The sequence below is a fragment of the Ursus maritimus genome, unplaced genomic scaffold (assembly GCF_017311325.1).
Source record: "Ursus maritimus isolate PB19 unplaced genomic scaffold, ASM1731132v1 scaffold_26, whole genome shotgun sequence".
Taxonomy (NCBI): Eukaryota; Metazoa; Chordata; class Mammalia; order Carnivora; family Ursidae; genus Ursus; species Ursus maritimus.
The window spans coordinates 33,311,691-33,331,987 of NW_024425119.1; the positions used below are offsets into that span (position 1 = coordinate 33,311,691).

Consider the following 20,297-nt stretch of genomic DNA (forward strand, 5'->3'; position numbering starts at 1 on the left):
TGGAGACTAGAGGCAGGAAATCAAGTTAGGAAAGGTATTGCAATGTTCTAACTATGGTTTCTAACTAGGGTTTCACTATGTGTTGTTGCTTTACATCAAGGGATATGATTTAAATGGTGGTATGTCTTAACATGTGTAATGCTAACTAAGCTATCACAGGTTCTAATATACTTAGGCAGGAGGCTGATTGCAATTATGTTCACTATAATTTCTTCTCACATGGTACTATGGTGTGCCCCTAAGCCCATCTTTGTTTCCACCATGGGACATGTGTCACTTACAGTTTCCTGAACCTTCAAAGAGCTATTCCATGGCAACAGACTGCGAGCTTCTAGGAAGAGCCTTAAGGCACTCATTCAGGGACTGCTGTGTGCTAGTACGTGTTCCTTGAGATGACATGGGAGCTATGCATTAGATGAACTGTGCACTTATTCATCAAGAGATCATTAATGAAGTCTTCCTAAAAACAAACGTGTCCGCATGTACAATATCAACTGGGCAACAGCTCAGAAAGCTTGTTGTTCATCCTGCTCATTTTGAGGAACAGGCAGTGACAGTAGATTTCAGAGCTGACAGTCTAATGAAGTTTTAATAATAATGCTGGCAGTTATGGATGGTGCTTGGGTAAGTCCTTCATGTACATTATTTCATTTAATCTTGACCACAAATTTGTGAGTCTCTATTCTTACAAAGTAAGAAACCGAGCCTTAGATGGGTTAAATGACTTGCTTTGGCTCACACAATCCATGTGATGGAACTGGATTTTTCACCCAGTTTTTCTGACTCCAACACCTTTGCTTTAAGCTGCTCTTATGACATTACATTGGCAGCTGTTTCCACCACAAGAGTCTGCCTCATGTATGGGGCCAAATCTGAGCTAATGTTTTTCATCTTATCCATTGCTCAATTAAGAAAATTACTGAAGCATGCTTCAGATGCCCAGGCTTCATTTCCTCCTTTCTAACCATATGCTGGCTTTCCCATTACTCGAGCCAAGAGTTTCTGGAGGTTTCTTCCATTTAAGTCTCTCCTCTCAGAATAGTCAGGGGATGGCCATAAGCAAAGCTCAGCTCAGTCAATCTCTCTCCTGGGGATCTGAATTACCACAGGGCCTCAGACTCCAAGGAAACCACTAGAACTAATTCATTTAGGCCCCAGCAGGGAAGATTACTGAACAGGTCTTACTAAAGACACCCATGGAGCTCCCTGGGCCTGTGCTTCCCAGCCCTGGTTCTTCATTCTTCCTGTCAATTTTGTAAGACTGCGTCTTCCATTTTTGCTTAAAATATCCAGATATTTGATTGATTATCCACAGTAATAAGGAGCCATCAATCCAACCAGTACAGAGAATGGAATAAGGCAGACTCCAGAACTCCAATGGAGCCTCTTCAGAGGAACAGCCCACCACATGACAGGGGCTACAAAGTTGACCAAGTCTCAATCACTAGCTATAAGAAGGGCACAGTCTGGCAGGAGAGACCAGACGAGTAAATAATTACAATAAACACGTGCTGTAATAATACTATATCAGCTGGTATGTGAAGAGCCTCAGCATTCTCACCTTCACAGTCTTCCATCTTTGTAGCATATCAAGGTTTGCTACCTAGGATGGGCAGACTGCTCACTGTAGTCACAGCTGACTCTGTTTTTAAAATATATAAAGTTGGGGGCATTTCTTTGACATGAACCAGTTCCCACTCTAAGTCTTCCCATCTTTACTGGCACCTTCTTTCAACTTCTCCCTGACACCTGCTTGGGACACAGCTATGTGAGGATGTGCTGCTTGAAATCATGGCAGCTACGCTGTGAGTCGGAAGAAAGAGTCAAGAGAATATCAGAGACACCAGCCCAGTGTCCTGACTTGATAGATCTCCTGAATGAACCAACCAAACAAAGATTCACCACTTTCTAGATTTCTTATGTGAAACAACTGTCTCGGGGTGCCTCGGTGGCACAGCGGTTAAGCGTCTGCCTTCGGCTCAGGGCGTGATCCTGGTGTTATGGGATCGAGCCCCACATCAGGCTCCTCCACTATGAGCCTGCTTCTTCCTCTCCCACTCCCCCTGCTTGTGTTCCCCCTCTCACTGGCTGTCTCTATCTCTGTCAAACAAATAAATAAAATCTTTAAAAAAAAAAAAAAGAAACAACTGTCTCTATTATTTAAACTTGAATTCTGGATTTGTAATTTACTAATGGTGTGACCTTGAGCAAATGACTCAACCTATTTGGTACTTATTTCTTTATCCAAAAAAATGTCAATAGTAATAATACTTCATAAGGTTGTTGTGACAGTTAAATAGCATGTAAACACAGTATATTTCTTAAACTACAGTTAAATAATCAATAAATATTAGTTTAATACTATTTACATTATCAGTTGGGTATTTTGCTGCTTCTATGCATAAATTATTCCTAACTGATGTAGATATTTACTTAAAGATATGAATGATTGATGGTGGCTCCCAACATTATTTTGCAAGCTTGTAAGATACCTTTCTTTAACAGAAGTCAATGAGCACTTATTGAGCCTCTTTTAAGGAATGCATATATGGAATTGGGATTTGTAGATTTCCTATATCAATGGGAGGAACATCTGGGAGGGGCAGAGGAATGCTCCCACTAGATCTTAATATCACAAGATATATGCAATTTCCTTTGGACATAGAGAATTGGTGTATACTTTGCGCTATATTTGGCTATAAGATGGTAATGACAAGATCGTCTCCATTCATGCATCGCAACCACTCCACTTAAATATCTAAGTAAAGATGTTACCTCTACAGCATATTTTGCATATTCACCTTTTCCTATATGAAACTTTACTGTGATCTTGGCACTTTCTACCATGGCATCACCGTGCCCCCTGCAGACTCCACTCTTGGCCTCTTAATAATGCCTTCTTTCTTTCCAGCATATGTTATGAAACATTGTACATCAATATCCAGTCATATCAAAGAGCTTTGTTCTCTGCCCTCAGGCTGTTCAATTTTAACCACAGCATATGGCCTTGGATCCCCTGCTACAAGTTGGACAAGGAGATCCTGGCCTTCGAGTCAATCTGCTTTGGGTTCAGCTGCTTTAACAGAGGAGTAATTTAACATCCTGGGCCAAATTTGTATCCTCATTCTGTTTTGGCATCATCGCACTTAAATGTTTACAGACCGAGATAAAGCAATGGAAAAGAATATCTTAGCAGCTGTTGGTGCTAGATTAGATTTCTCCCAGCTTCTGATGACTTGTCAATGTCTTTCACAGGAGTCCTGTTAATTTCCTTCCACTTTATCACATGTCTTTACAGCCACCAAAACAGCTCTCCCTGATTTTTTTCTTTCCTTATTTCCTTTATTTGAAGAATCATTTTCCCCCTGGCCATCTGCTTTCTTCTAAATAGTGAAATTTTCTTCAGCAGCTACAAGAATAAATCTACCATGGCTCTTGTTTACTCTCCTTTGCTCCCACAGGATGGTCACTTCAGGAAGCAGGGCAGGAGCTGTTCCTCTAAGTACAATGGAGTGTCACCTGGGGCTGCTCACCTCTGATTGTCCCATAGCTAGCCCAGGGCTATGGCTTCCCTAACATGCACCTGGAGTGGGCAGGACTGCTGCATTTTACCACTGAGGAGGACGGAGGTGACTCCCACCCGGCATGGGCTCCTTTCACTCAAGCCCTCCTCCCTCATTCTTCCTGACGGCCCTCATTCTTCCCTGCTGGTCATGCTGAAGGCTAAACTGCAGCAGATTAATGACTGTACGAACATTCCTTTCCATTCTGCAGAGGCCAAAAATAAATTATGAGGCAGTAGGCTAATTACCTGACAATCCAGAAAAGCAGGGATTCCAGGCAAATAGTAATACTTTTCAGCAAAATGACCCAGCTCTTGTACCCTGGAGCCCCAGGTTTCCATGAAGTGAGAACACGGTTAACACCAAACTGGAAAATGACCTCTGAGTCTGTTTCCTCAAAGTCTTTTTGTTTTGTTTTGTTTTGTTTTGTTTTGTTTTGTGTGGAAGCTGCAAAGTTGGGATAAAGGTGGAATTTGTCCTGTGTCTGTCTTGTTTGCTCTGCAAGCCCTGATCCAGAGGACAGCCCCTGGACTGGGGGAGCTGTGAGCTGGCCTGTGGGCCTGGGGCCTCCGTGATTAGAATGGTCTAACAAGGTGGTGGGAAACCATGTGACCGGGCAGCTGCAGGGACTTCCAGAGGAGTGAAGATGCTCTACTGTTGGGTCCTGCTCTACTTTCTCCTATAAAGCTAAATAAATGCAGTAGTAGATTAAAGCCAATTGTGTCTCACGCATTTGACTGTCAACTTGAACTTATGTCCACCACTGGGGAGTGTGAAGAAACAATTCAGCTACGAAGTACTCTACATGTAGGAAATTGTCTGTATTAGAAAGCAATGGAACATCGGTGACATAAGAACACCCTGTTATATCTATATTCAGGATCTATTGTCCTTCTGGGTTTTCGCCCTTTACCCTGGCCCCACAGCCCTTGTCTCCACAAGTGAGGGGAGGCTCTCTGTCAGTCTTCTGCAAAAGCCAGCTTCTCAGAGCTCCCTAGGGATCTGACAGGTTCTGTGTCATTCCTCAGGGGCCAAGACTCACATACAGGGCTTTCTCTCCTGCCCTGCTCATTCTGTCTGGATCCCAGTTTCCTCATCTTCAAAACGAAGAAAGGAAAAACGATAAAATAACACAGAACTAGAACTAAATTATTTCATCACTCGTTTTGATAAAATTTGTTCATAGAATTCTTTCAACATTTCTAAACTCTAATTTGACATTTGTAGAGAGTAAGTGTCCCCCTCCCAGGCAGCGACCCTGTATTTTGTTATTAATTCAGCTTGTATGACTCAAACACCTAGATCAGCTGGTACTAAAATAGTGGTGGGGGCAGAGGGGAGGCAAGGAAAGTGTTGCTTTTGAGTGGTTTTTGTCTTTGATGGTGTTTGGAGCCAGTGTGCTTCTGTTGTTATCATGACAGTAGTCTTTGGAGAGTCAATAAGATACTTGTCTATGGCTGGAGGGAGGTCCCCCACCCCCAAGATTATCAATATAATGAAAAAAAAGTCAAGTGGAAATGATTCTAGATAATGGCTGAGCTGGAAATGTTGGTCCCAGTTAAACAACATCAGCAAGCCTCCATTTCCTCTTTCTCAATAGCAAGCTACGTAGCTGACCAAATAGCATTTATACCTATAAAGAAAGAGAACAAAAGAAGGAAGCACCCACCAGTTATTTCACCTACTCCGACACTTGCTTGCCATCTATCACTTTTACCAGATGCCCACATAGATCAGAACTGCTCGTGCCTTTCAAACTTTTTTGACTACAATCAACTAAAAAAGATTTATTTTATATCTTGACTCAGTATGTTATATTTTCCATTTTATTTTTGAATGCAGGCTGTGACCCACTAAATTGATTTCATGACCCCACAAATAGGTTGTATCCTACAGTTTAGAAATCACTGAATCAGACCATGTGAGAACCTTTCAGAAATTGTGTTAAAATTTATTAATTATCCTCACCCAGTATTAGTTTAGATGACTTTGCTGATTGGCCTCCAGGAAAAACTCGAGACTCCTACCCTCTCATTCTTACCCACTCCTCTTCCAAGAAGGAGGATCCTTCTTTGGATTGATCTAATTCCAGGACAAGGCATTAGGACTCAGTCTAGTGAGTGGAACGTCCTAAGGGATGGAGTGGTTGAACACAAAGAGAAGAGGCACTTTCCCTGGAAAGGTCTGAGACAGGCAATAGGACACCTCCTCCTTCACTCTTTGGATCAAACTCTCTCAGCAGTTTCCGTCTGCTCTTCTCTCTGCTGCAGGATATTTTGAGTGGTTCTTCCACACATTGGAGTGGCAAAATCCAATGCAAGCAGGCAAAGTAGTTCTTTCAGCCCACTTGAGCCTTAGACATTAGCAGGGCCAGAGTAAGTATTGTTTCTTAACGTGGTGATGAAATTCCTAAGAATTCTCAATAATGCTGTAAACTACTGTTCTCAAATTGGCAAAATTCCAGTGATTAAAGAGGTCTTAAGTTCTGAGTTTTTTATCCTACATCCTACCCCATCCTCAAGGGCTTGAAGGTTGCAGGGACAGCATTATTGGTAGATAGATGTGTCAGCCTGGGAAATCCTTTTTAATTATCATCTGTCTCATTTCTAGTGAAGAAGGTGGTTGTTCTTAAATGGGAGACAAAGACAAGCCAAAAGAATCTTTTTTTTAAGCCTCTGAAAATCTTACATCTGTAGATTCTTGATTTGTGTGGTCTACTATTTAAAAATTAAAGATTTATAGGTAAGTCTGTTATGTTTGAACTTGTCTCTATGAGCATATCTAAATATGAGACAGCTATCCAGGCTAAAATACTTCTCAATCTGACCCTATTCCATGGAATACATGGTTGAATAATCCTCTTTGATTCTGTTGAAATAAATGTCAAGATCCAAGATGGAGCCGACCACCCACGTCAGCTGGATGCCACGTCAGCAAACCAAAACTGAGATAACTTTCGTGTCCCTGTAAATGTTCTGCTTGACCAGAGTCACAGTAGATCCAGTCAGTCAATCCCCAAATGCCAAGGCAATTCTGAGCTCCATAATTCCTTCTTTATTCCTTCATTGTTTTCTGGTTTTTCTCTTCCTTGCTCCTTACTCTTCATCCTATAAATGCTTCCTGCCTTCCACCTCATTTTGCTCTTCTCTGGAGCCTTCAGAATGGAGACTGCCCACTTCATGACGTGTTAAATAAGGTGTTTTGTGTCACCTAAATGTTTTCTTTAAATCATTTTTAATAGTTCTGACTCGTCCTCAGGAGAAAACGCAAGCTCCATGAAGACAGGAAGCATATCTGTGTTCTTCATCACTGAATGGTCAACTCACCACGCAGTGCCCGGCTTAGAATATACCCCCACTAAGTATTTATTGAAATGAATAAAAACAGGACAAATAAAACATAGCTACAAGATGCTGAGAAGGAAGGAAAAGAGTTGGCTGTATCAAAGTGAGACAATACGCAGGAGATCCAGGAGCCCTGAGGATTTGTTGGACCAGGACCCATAGTCTGTTTCAGAGCTGGTACATCCGCTGCTGTCACCACCAGGGTGGACCCTAGCAACATGGAACCAGACCATGAACTGAATATCCTGCCAGCCTCCGCCGACCTCACACTCCTCTAAATAACTGTGATAATTGCAAACATTTACTGAACTTTAATGATGTAACAAGCCCAGCTCCAAACACGGAATTAGACTTGGTGTCTCCCCATAAAACAAATCCCAAGGGCTACCAAAACACCATCAAATAATGACTTTCAGCTCAATATCTCGAGACAAATATGTATATGACCACAAAGGTTAAGAGCTCTGCTCCCAATTACTTAAGAGTGCCAGTCTTCTTCATTTTTAATCATCTGTTTTATTGCTACTATGTTGTCAGAGTCATCACCATGGTGCCCAGCACATTTTTTATACAGTTAATGCAGATCTTTATCAAGTGTGAGAAGTGTGCTCATTTCCCCTCTTAATGCCAGGTTCCCTCCATGAATTGTCTCTGACAGCTGCAATGGGATGAATGCTGTGTGGGATTAATGAAAAGCCACTGGCCCCTCTGAAATCCTTTCATTTATGGGCCCACTTGAACATTAATATGATCAAAGGATTTCAAAGAGGCCAGGACCACTCTTCACACTAAAGCAAGAACCCCATCCAAGAAAGAACGGCTTTTAAAAACAAATGTAAAAGCCTGTTCTCAAAATTTAAACAGAATGGAGAATCTTAAACAGCTTCACATGCAACTCAGTGTTTGTTAACCAAAGGATAAAGATTAAAGGAGAGATTTGTTCATCCAGACTCCCTGGTTTTCTCCCCGCAGCCCAAAGACCATTTTTGCTGGTGGTACTTTGACATGGAGCTACATGTCGCACTCAGAACACAGCATGGTAATTTCAAATTGATAAATCATATGCACGTATTGGCATCTGAATGTATTAAATTACCAAAGCAAGGTGATATTTCAATGCAAGCACATGAGTGAGCTTAAGCATAAAACTTCCAGCAATCAGTACTACACACAAAAGGGAAATGTCAGGGACAGAAATTTTTGCCCTTCAAATAAATAGAAGAACTTTAGTGAAATGAGCCATGTCTCATTTCTACCTTGACCTCTGGCTGTCTAATGGCTGCCGTGCATCTTCTGGGTTTTTTTGCACGTGCCTTTTGGAGAGAAGCCCACTTTGCTTAACAGGGCGACGTGACTCCGAATGGAACCCAGGATATTTTTTTGGTGGATGAAGCCTTGTTGGCCGAAGGTGAAAGATGCTGTTATTTTCAGTCTGCAAGTAGTTTTTCTACTTTTCTAGAGAGGAAGCCTTAAGTTCTTTGAGTACAAACTTCTCTTATGATTTAAGAAAATCTTTTCAATGAACTTTTTGTTCATACAAAGATAAAGCAAAGATCTTATTCTAGAACAGAGATGACAGACTCCATGCAGCTCAACAGCTCAAGATGGTCATTGTGATCAGTGTCTTTAAAGGAAGCAGCCTAGTTTAGTGGTTTACACTAAGATTGTGGAGTTATACCTAGGTTTAAATCCGAGCTTCCTCCATTTATTAGCTATGCGACTTCATCACAATTTACCAACCTCTTTGGGCCTCAGTATTCTCTCCTGTAAATTAGGAAAGCAGTCCTCCTCAGGGGGCTACCTGAAGATTATTTGAGTTGATATATAAGTAATTTATAACACAACTTAGAAGGTAATGATCTCTACATGTGCACTAGCTTGTTATCTCTCTTGGCCAAGTTTCATCTCACAGATTATTTCCTTTCAGGGAAAAGGAGAAACAAGCTCAAGAGCAGGAAGATGAACAGACATTGGCAGTAGGGCAGCAGTCTGGAGCTGGCAACAGAGTCAGAGATAGCAGTCCGTGGATGGGGCTTCACGCAAACAGCAGCCAGGTCTGGTATCCATTGAGATTTCCTCCATTACAATCACTTTGATTAGCCCCAAGTATTCAGTTAAATCTCTTAAATTTTGCAGCCTCATTTCAACCATCATTGTAGGAGGAAGGATCTTTTGAAGACAAGAACAAAGACCCACAGCCAGACTATGAGTTGAGGGAGCAAGGAATAACCAGAAAGATCTAAGAAGCATGGACACATGCTCTGAAACTTTCCAGGGAGAGGTGGATTGAAGAGTCTGGTAAATGGCTTAACAAGCAAGATGGGGACTTGTAATCTAAGGATTTGGCCATAAAATGGAAGCATGGCCTTATCCCATGGCCATGTGTGTATATTCACCTCCTTGGCTGCCTTGTCCCATTTCCAATGTTTGAGGGATACCTATGAGCCCTAAGTCAAAATAATTGCCTTCTCCACCCCTAAACTCTAATGCCAACTTTTGTGTGACTTCAGCCAGCCTGACTGCCTTCATCTGTAAATCCTAATCTGATGATATGAAGAAGCAAAGCAGGAAAGATTCATTCTGGGGAGGTGGCAGCAACACACAATACCACCAGGAGCCCAGGCTGTAGTGCTTCTGGTCCAATTTAAATTTGGTTCAAAAACAGTCTTCCAGAGAGGACCACAGAATTATCCCCCCAGTTGAATTGCCAGGTCCTAAATATTTCTCCAGGTTCAACAGTTTTCACTAGACATTACCTGCCCTTAGAAGGGTCATTGTGATGACATCCATCTCTAATTGGAACATCATAGCTCAGAGAAGTGTTGTACAATTCATCAAGTCCACAATTATGTACAAATCCCTGTTAGCTTAAATGGCTGGCTGACTAGCCACACCCCCATCCAAAGGATTTCGTGTGACCCCTACAATCTCTGCCCCCAGTATGCCTCCCAGTCATCCAGTTCGACACCTGAGTGGTTGCCCTATAGTTACTGGTCTAGGCCAAACATTTTGCTGCAGTGAAATGGGGGGGGGGGGAGTGGTATTTTCATAAAGCTGAATTTATTCTGTTTAAAGATTTGGCCTTTGTTAAAATAATTATGTCCTACATTACTTTTTATGCCAAAAAAAAGTCCAATTCTGTAAACCCTACATTTGAGCCAGGAAGAAAGCAGATAGACTCTGTCATGCCCCCAGAGGGTAGAATTTGGACAAACAGGACCAACTGTGGTGTTTCATTTGAACAATTACCAAAGGACAGTGCTTTTAGAGGAACTACCTCCAAAAATGATGAGCCTCCCATTCCCGGGGTTGGTAAACTGGGGCTAAATGAAGCCCTGCAGCCATATTGCTAAAGAGACCCCCACTCTGGATGAGAAGGTAAATAGCACAATCTACTCTTTCAGTGGCAGAAACACTAGCAGAAGTGCCTAAAGAGTTACACCAACTGATTTTACATATAAAATAATCTCTCCCAATATGGAGTTTTATAGTTATGAATAAAGAGCTAGCTTTTTATATATCATCACAAACCAGGGACTCTCTCCATGGGCTCTGCCATTAGAACGTTTCTATCCAAAGGGAGCACAGACCCAGGAGGTCATTTATTATGATGTCATCTCTTTTATGAAACAATATTCTTTAGTATTCCTTTCATCACAAGAGACCTCCTTAGAACTAACACTTTAGTTATGAGCCTGGTAACTAGAGCCAGCCAGGGACCTGACTAAGAAATTTCACTTTGTACCATTTGCTCTATTCATTATTCCTCTCTTCATATTTAAACTCTTTGCCAAATTAGAAGACATTCTGTAACAGAATTAGTTGCTACATGGTTGCATCTGACAGTTACAATGAATAAAAACAGAAGCTTTTCAAAGGCCTACTATGTTCCAAAGAGCTCAGCGTGGCTTGAGTGATAACTGAATGAAGATAAAGCCAACATTATGTTCTCTACATTGCAGAATAAGGCATGATATGCCAGTATATAAGATACATAACATGGATCAAACACAACATTCAATGTATCAACCTCCTCATTATTTTGTTTGGCTTCCCATTTTACAAATACTCTGACTCTATGGTCCCATAACATTCTCAGAACAAAGCTATGAGTTGTCAAAGAAAGTATTGTTATCCCCGTTTTTCTTTTTTAAGATTTTATTTATTTATTTGACAGAGAGAGCGAGAGAGTGCAAGCAGGGGGAACAGCAGAAGGAGAGGGAGAAGCAGGCTCCCCGCCAAGCAGGGAGCCCGACACGGGGCTCGATCCCAGGACCCTGGGATCATGACCTGAGCCGAAGGCAGACGCTTAACCATCTGAGCCACCCAGGGGCCCCTGTTATCCCTGTTTTAAGTGAGACTTTGAGAGGCTCGTGAGCTTAAGATCGCAGAACTACTAACACTTTGAACTGAAAGTCTGTGATCCTTCCTGATGACCCTCAGTAAGGAGCCAGATCTGCATTTTTTAAAACATACAGGATGTGTACATCTGAATGACTATTAAATCTCCTTCCCAGTGGTCACAGGTGGATACTCAGACAGAGACAACTATTTGTGCTGTATGAACAAAATTACATATGTGTCAGCCAGTAGCTCTTCCAAATCTATAGGATGGTCTCGGCATTTTTTCAGAGGTTGCAAATCTTTGTCCTCAAGAGGGAATAACCGTATTTATGGCTGGGCAACCTGGGGCTAAATATACCACTGTTCAATGTAGTTTTATAATTGGTAAGAAACTAAATGTAAGAGTTACCCTGTTCTTATTTTCCTGTTCCTTTTCTTTGCAATCACAGACTAAAAAACACAAAATTGAATAAATAGTGCAGCTGTTTTATTACCTTCCTCTCCACCTAGATTTCCCTACTAACTTCTGAGTTCAACATGTACAAAATGCAAATCACCTTCCCTCTGAATCTGAGTCTTCCCTCTCTTTGTGAATAGACCCTTCCAAATTCTTGATGTTTTCTTCCCTACAATTCCCTCTCCCCATTCCCATGCTCTCTTGCCCCAAAAAGCCACCCATTCTAATGTGTTAAATATATTTTAGATATGTGTATATCCTTGAAAGATGTTTTCACTCATTTATTCAACAAAATATTATTAAGCACCCCTCTCATCTACCGGGTACCATTCTATAAGCTTGTGTAGCTGTTAGCTTTTGCTACATAACAGACCACCCCAAAACTTGGTGGCTTAAAAAATGACCATTTGTCAGCTCATAATTATGTAAACTTTAAGCTGGGCTCAGCTAAGCAGTTCTCTGCTAATCTTAGATGATTTCTGCTGGGCTCTCCCATGCTCTTCCACGTCATCTAGGGGCTGGCTCTATCATATCACTGGAGCCTTAGCAGCTCCCCAGAGGTCTCTCATCATCTAGGAGGCTAGCTTGGGCTTCTTCACATAGCCATCTCAGGGTCCAAACAGCAGCAAGACAGAATAAGCCCTATAGCACAGATATCTGCAAATCTCTAACTGAATCACATTTATTATTTTCCCAGCAGCCAAAGCAAGTCACATGGTCAAGTCCAGAATCAGTGTGAAAGGGGACCACCCAAGCACATGGGTACAGGGAGATAGGATTCATTTGGCATCTATGACTGCAAAACATCTATTATACCGGAGATTCAAAAATGAACAAAGTCCCTGTCCTCGTGAACCTTCTTTTCTCACATCCTCCAACGGTACTTTGTATTTTATCCACTTCCTAAGGGTGGCCAAGCAGAGAGGTATAAGCCAATATTCCTTTGTGGTTTTAATGTGTTTGATAAGTGATAAGGACAAACAATTCTTTATACACTTAAGAGCGATTCATATTTTCCCTTCTATGAATTGCCAGTTTGTGTGTGTTGCCTATTTTCTACTGGATTTCCTGTGTTTTTCTTACTGATTCTAGGAACCCACCGTGTATTAGGTAACAAACTCATATATTCATAGATGAAGGAAGCTGTGTAATGGCCAAAAGTCTCCACAGCTTGCTCAAACAGGATTCTCACCATTGTTTATTATTTTACTGTGAATATATCATATATAGAGACATACGTATAAAGCATATAGAATTTAAAGAATAGCTATAAAGACCCTCGTACCACTGCCCCAGTGAACTCACTATTTATCATTCCTCTCTGATTTGAGATGCCGCCTTTAGCATATATGATTGTCATCGTATACTTGGATCTATTTCTGGAGTTTTTATTTTGTTTATTTTCCACTTTTGAGTGCTTTTATCAAGAATGACTATTGAATTTTGTCAAATGCCTTTCAGCATAGCTGACAATGGTCATATGATTTTCTTCTCATATTGAACCACATTTTGCATTCCTGGAATAAATTCCATTTAATCTTGTCTCATTTTTTTAATGTGCTGGGGAACTCTCCTTGCTGACATTTAACTTAGGATTTTGCCTCAATCTTAGTAAATGAAGTTGATTCAAAGTTTTTGTTTCCTGTATTATTTGCTAGAATAGGTTATACTTGTTATAGAGTGGTATGCCTAGTTGTCTATAAGCTGGGGCAGTTTAAATAGCTTTGGAATTATCGGCATTTTAAAGATGACATAGACTTTGGATGTTTTTTCAAAGAAGAGCTCCTCAACAATTCTATATCCTTCATTAAAATCAATCTATTTAGAGTATCAGTTTTTTTCTAGACTTATGATAAATTACACTTTCCTCAAAATTTGTCATTTTTATCAAATTTTCCAATTTGTTTGCAAAGACTTCAGCAAAGTAGTCCCTTGCCTTTCAATTTCCTTTGTTTTCCTGGTTACTTGCCCTTTAACCATTTCTCATTGTTCATATTTGCACATTGTCCATAGTTGCACCTTTTTTCTTGGCTTGGTTAGCTTTCCACTTACCTAATGTATTGTTGATTTCAAAGAATAATCTTTTGTCTTTATTTATTAGTTCTGCCATTTTCCTATTTTCTAACTTATTGATTTATTCTTGTATCTCTATTAATTTTTCTGTGCACTATCTTTTCATTTATTTTGTTGTCCTTTTCAAACTTCTTGAGTTGAATGCTTAATTCTATTTTGTTTCATTCTTTTACACAGGCCTTTAGGTTGTATTTCCTGCAAACACTGCTCAGCGGTGCCCCACAGCTGCCGTTACACAAGGGCTTCCTTCTCATTAGTTTCTGGAGGGTCTGCAATTTTGATTTATTGCTTGTCTTTGAACCAAGAGTTATTTAGAAAAGGATATCTTACTTCCTAAGAGATAAAGGCTTTCATTTTTGGATTTTTTTTATTAATTTCTAGTTGTTCTAGTTTAGTAAAGAATGTTTTTATATAATTTTTACTTTTTTAGTTTATTGTAGTTATCTTTGCCAATTTTTTGACACTGGTTCATGAGTATTTGAAAAGAAAGAATGTTCTATGTTTGCACAGTATAGAACTTCGCACAAATGCATGTCCAGATATAAAGTACAAGAATATTAATGTTGATATTACTATGCATATATTAACTAGGTCCACTTAATATCTTATTAAAGTCTCCTATGTTCGTTCTTACTTGCTGACTTTTATTTTCAATGTTTTTAGAATCCTTTATAGTAGTAGTTATAGTAATTGTGTTAATGGTGGAGGCTAACTTTTTTTTAGGTTTGAAAACATTTATTAGTTATAACATTTACATCTTAAATGTAGGTTTCTTTTTTCTTTTTTCCCCAGTTATTGAGCTACAACTGACATGTAACATTGTGTTAGGTTTAAGGTATACGATGTGCTGATTTGATACACTTAACATACTGTAAATGATTACCACTATATCATTAGCGAACACCTCCAACCTGTCACATAATTACCATTTCTTTTTTATGGCAACATTTAAGATTTACTCTCCTGGGAACTTTCAAGTATATAGTAAGTATTATCAACTACAATCACCATGCTATACATTACATCCCTAGGACTTGTTAATCTTATAACTGGAGGTTTATACCCTTCGACAAATATACGCCCATTTCCCTCACCACCACCCTCCCCCTACCCCGGCCCCAGATTCTATATATAAGTTGATATCACACAGCATTTGTCTTTTCCTGTCTGAATTATTTCACTTAGCATAATGCTCTCAAGGTTCACCCAAGTCATCACAAATGGCAGGATTTCTTTCTTTCTAATGGCTAAGTAACATTCCATTATGTATATATGATTAAATATAATATACATAATATATAAATATAATATATATGATTAAATAAAAGATTATATACGTATGTGTGTATATGTGTATAGATATGTGTGTGCATATCTATTAAATAATGTTGCAATGAACATGGGAATGCAGATATTCCGTTTTCATTTCCTTTGGATATATACTCAAAAATGGGGTTGATAGATCATACAGCATTTCTATTTTTAATTTTTTTAGGAAACTTCATACTGTTTTCATAGTGGCTGCACTTTACATTCCTAACAGCAATGTACATGGGTTCCCTTTTCTCTACATCCTTGCCAACACTTAGCTCTCTGCTTTCCAGTGATAGCCATTCTAATAGGTATGAGGTGATATCTCATCATGGTTTTGATTTGCATTTCCCTGATGATAGGTGATGTTGGGCACTTTTTCATGTACCTGTTTGCCATCTGTATGCCTTCTTTGGCAAGAATGTCTCTTCAGTTCCTCTTCCTATTTTTTAATTGCATTGGGGTTTTTTTGCTACTGAGTTGTATGAGTTCCTTTTGTATTTTGGATATCAGCCCCTTATCAGACATATAGTTGCAAATATTTTCTTCCATTCTGTGGGTTACCTTTTCATTTTGGTGATGGTTCCTTTTCTGTGAAGGAGCTTTTTAGTTTGACACTTATTTATATTTACTTTTGTTTCTTAAGCTTTTGGTGTCATATCCAAGAAATTGCTGGCAAGACCAATGCCAAGGAGATTTTCTTCTGTATTCTTTTAGGAGTTTTATAGTTTCATATATTATGTTTAAGTCTTTAATCAATTTCAGATTAACTTTTGTGAGTGGTCTAAGATAGGGGTTCAATTTCACTCTTCTGCTCATCATTAGGTGAAGGCTAATATTTATTGAATGCCTGCGATGTGTCAGATAATGTTCTAAGTTCTTTAGCCTGATTATCTCATTATCCTGTTAGTTCTATTTTTGTTCAACCGCTCATCGTTCACCTAAACTACCACAGTGCCTAAATTTGTCTCCCAATCTGGCCATGTCCCACTCACACTCCTATTCCACACAGCATAGCATCTAAACGATCGTCTAGTTGTGCTCTGAAAACCTAAAGCTGTGGTACGCAGGTTATGCTCCATCGATTCAATTCACTGAGGGTAGGGTCCAGGAAAATTCACTTCTAAGAAACACCTTGCATGGTCATTATGCAGACCAAAGTTTAGAACCACTTGCCTACAGGAAAAAACATAACATCTTTGAGGTACAGCATAGTAGTCCATTTTTAAGGAAAAATATATATTTATAGTTACTTACATAATTACTGGGTAATAAGTTAATATTACTTGGGAAATATATAGTAACACAATATATGGAGTGAACAATGAAAGTCCCTCTTTGCCATCCCCCAACCTCATTCCTCTCCCCACAGATAACTAATGTTTGGTGGGCACCCATCCAGTCCTCTTATATACACACACACACACACACACATATACACACACACCTGCTATATATATAGTGTATATGTATTATATATATATATAATACATATAGTATATGTATAGTGTATATATATATGTATAATGTATATATGATAGTATATATGTATAGTACATATACTATAGTGTATATGTATAGTATATATACATATAGTATATGTATAGTGTGTGTGTGTGTATATAGTGTATATGTATAGTAATAGAGGTCTACTTTGTTCTGTTTAATAGCTGTATGATGTTGCATGTGTGGATTACCATAACTTACTGACTTTTCAGTTGGTAGATATTTAGATTGTTTCTAATTTTTCACTCATTATAAACAGTGCTGCAGTAAACATTCTTGTGCATGTGTCCAAGTATTTATTTACAGTAGATTCATAGAAATTAAACTATTCAGCTAAAGCATATGTGCATGTATCAATTAGGAATCTTTGAGCTGTAAGTGATAGAAAACTCAATCTAGACCAATATATGTAAAGAGGGAAATTATAGGCTGGTTTCACTCAAACTCCAGGGGAGGAACTTGCTTTAGGAAAGATCTGATCCAATGGATCCCATTTCTTCCCATCTATCTTCTGCCTTCCCTAATATTTACTTCCTCCTAAGGATAATTCACCTTATTAATCCAGTTAGCTGCCAATACGTGACACCATGTTTCTTCCATCTGCTTCCAGCAAGAATGGAGAAAGGGCTTTCGCCCTGAATTCTAAGCAAAAGTCTTGAGATTCTCTCTGTTTTGGTTAGCTTAGGCCATATGTCGACTTCAGCACCATCAATCATCATGGCCAGAGAGATAGAATGTCCTATGGACATTTAGAACAGCTAGTCATACATCACTCCTCTGAAGTTGTAGGTAGAGCCAGCTTATCTTAAAGTGCTTTAATTCCCAAACAGAAATCACCAGAGTTAATTATATATTTGGACAAATCAATGCCAAATTGCCTTCCAAAAATTTACACTACCAGCAACCATGTTTGTAAGTTGCTGTTTCTCAATCTCCCCACCAAAATTTTGTTATTTATATTTTATTCATTTTTATCTAATTTAGTATTGAGAAGCATTTTTTCATGTGTTTATTGGTCTCTTCTATTTCTCCTATAAATTGCCTATTTATAACCTCCATCCATATTTCTATTTTTAAATGATTTATAGAAGTTTTGTACACAATCTATACAATAATCAGTCATCCATTAAATATGCTGCAAATAGTTTTCTCTGTATGTTACTCATCTTTTAACCTTATCATGCCTTTCATTGTGCAGCGATAATTTTTAATTTTTATGAGGTTATATCTGTCAATCTTTTTCTTTTATGGATTCTGGTATTTATGTCTTGTTTAAAGAGGTCTTTTCCACCTCCAATTTTATAAAAAAAAAATTGTTTCAGTATGGTCTCTCTCCATATACATTTATAATTTCTTTTGTATTTAGCTGCTTAACTCACCTGAAGTTTATTTTTATGGATGGTTAAGATAATAGTCTACTTTTCCTTTTTTCTGAATCAATAACTTACATATTGCATAGGTTACACATTCCCCTATGGATTTAAAATACCACTTTTATTCTAACCTAAATTTCTACAGATGATGCATAGATAAGTTCTGGTCTCCCTATTGCATGGATTTGCACTCCAGTTTTATGACACCATTTAATCATGTCTTTAACATATGCTTTTATCATTGCTTGGCAATGTCTATAGGATATGCCAGGACCTAATTCTTTAGCATGACATACAAGAATCTCTAAAATGCAAACCTCATTTGTGTTTCCAGCCTCCTCACCCATCATGTAGACTCTCATCTTTTAGAGTTTAGTAAAATCAAATCTAGATCATTCCAAATAGACTTGATTCTGGAGCATAGCTTTGTTCCTATTGTTTCCTCTTGAAGACCAGCCTCCCTCCTTTCTTACTGAGTGACACTTACTCATCCTTTAGAACTCAGCTCAGTCAAAATTACTTACTAACCTTTCTTGAACCTCCACTTTCCCTGGTTGCCAGTTGTGTCGTCTACTTCTATTACACAGAAACAACTTCTTCATACATGTGTCCTTCCTGCCAGCTTTCCTATGACAGAGCTAACATTAATTCTTCTTTATACTTCCAGCACCTAGTACAGTCCTTGTACATAGGAGATACTCAAAAAATAATTGTTGAATTGAGCTATGTTCTTTCCCTCATTTTACTATGACTTATATTCTCTAAAGCTTATACCTCCATCAGTAGGATAAATTAGTCTTTTTGGAGACTAAATTTGCAAGACAAATTGTAAGAGAAATTTATTTTTAGACGTTCATGTCAGCTCCATCCACCAAAAAGTATCTTATGGTTGAGGGAATTTCCTTTTTTCTAGCACATGCTACAGAAAAAGATTATAAACACAGCCCTACCCCAAGTATCTGATAACTGAAAGCAAATATTTCATTAAATCCAAGTCACAATTATAATTCTGCTTTTTGTTAAATTGCATTTTATTCTTCTTCCTACATGATTCCCTTAAAGTTGACTATGTGAAATCTATTGCCTAGAAATTTTGAGAAATTTTAAAATTCAGATCAATCATTGATTATTTGCTGAGTTCCATATATATATGCTGGAACCCTATCAGGGGCTTGTCTATTAAAAGAAAAACCCCATGAATATAATAAAAGCAATAATGACTTATCAATACCAGACTAAAAGTATGACAGGGTTTGGAGGAGCATAAAGAATTCTTACATTTCTTATATTACTAGATTAGGAAAGTAGACTGTAAACATAGTACTCTAAAAAATAGTTACTGATCTTCTTGAACAAAAAGCCCTTATGACATCCAGTGTTCTCTTCTTGTTGAAAATGCATATTTTAAAAGTGTTATCACTGAAGCTTGAACTGATCAACACTGATTCTAGGATTCAGGCAGATCTGAGGACAGGTGGGACAAACCCAGCAAAACTACCTTCGTAGAAGAGAACCATGAACCTCCCAACAAGGAAATTCTAAGCAAGGAGGATAGACGAGCAGAAGTCTCATTCATCCAAGGACCAGAGGTGAAAGTGAGAGGGAGAGACTTTGAACACAGCAGAGATTCTGTAAATCACGTCCCTCTGCAGCCTCACTTCCACCTGTGCAGAACCGTTATCACCTGTGTGAATCATTCTCCTTCCTGATTCATCTCTAATGGACAGTCATCGCAGAACAAGTGTCATGTTCCTCATTATTCCTTTCTCATCTCCTACTCCAAGAAGAGGAAGCCTTTTCCAATAGGTCATGTTCTTTGACACTGATCTGTTGTGTGGCCTTAAATGAGCTGCTTAAACCATTCTGTACCTCAGTTTCCTCATATGCAGTAAAAGGTTAATAATAGTACTTACCTCCCAAGATTCAAAGATTGGTCCGGCACACCTGGGTGGCTCAGTTGGTTAAGCAGCTGACTCTTGATCTCAGCTCAGGTCTTGATCTCAGAGTTGTGAGTTCAAGCCCCATGTTGGGCTCCACACTGAGTATGGAGGCTACTTAATAAAAAATAAATAAAAAGATCAGTCCAAAATAAATTTTAAGAGAAAAAGTAATCAAAAATATTAAAAGATTAATCAGGGGTTAAAAGAGTTAATACATAAAGAGTAATTAGAACGGTTTAATACATAAAACACTGAAAACAGAGCTTAATACATAGTAAGCTCTCAGCAAATACCAACTATTATGCCCTCTCTTCCTCCCCTTCCTACCCCTCCACCCCCACCTTACCCCTCTTCTTCCTCTCAGTAATTATCTCCCCAATTCTGTA

General features: G+C 38.8%; 1 long non-coding RNA gene across 1 annotated transcript in view; it reads right to left on the reverse strand.

Moving 5' to 3' along the window:
* The window catches only part of LOC103675396, a 163,811-nt gene extending 143,883 nt beyond the window's left edge, over positions 1–19,928 (reverse strand). Inside the window, exon 1 of the long non-coding RNA XR_571836.2 lies at positions 19,885–19,928. This is a non-coding gene — a long non-coding RNA (uncharacterized LOC103675396). The remainder of the gene's footprint in view (positions 1–19,884) is intronic.
* Positions 19,929–20,297: the final 369 nt, after the last annotated feature.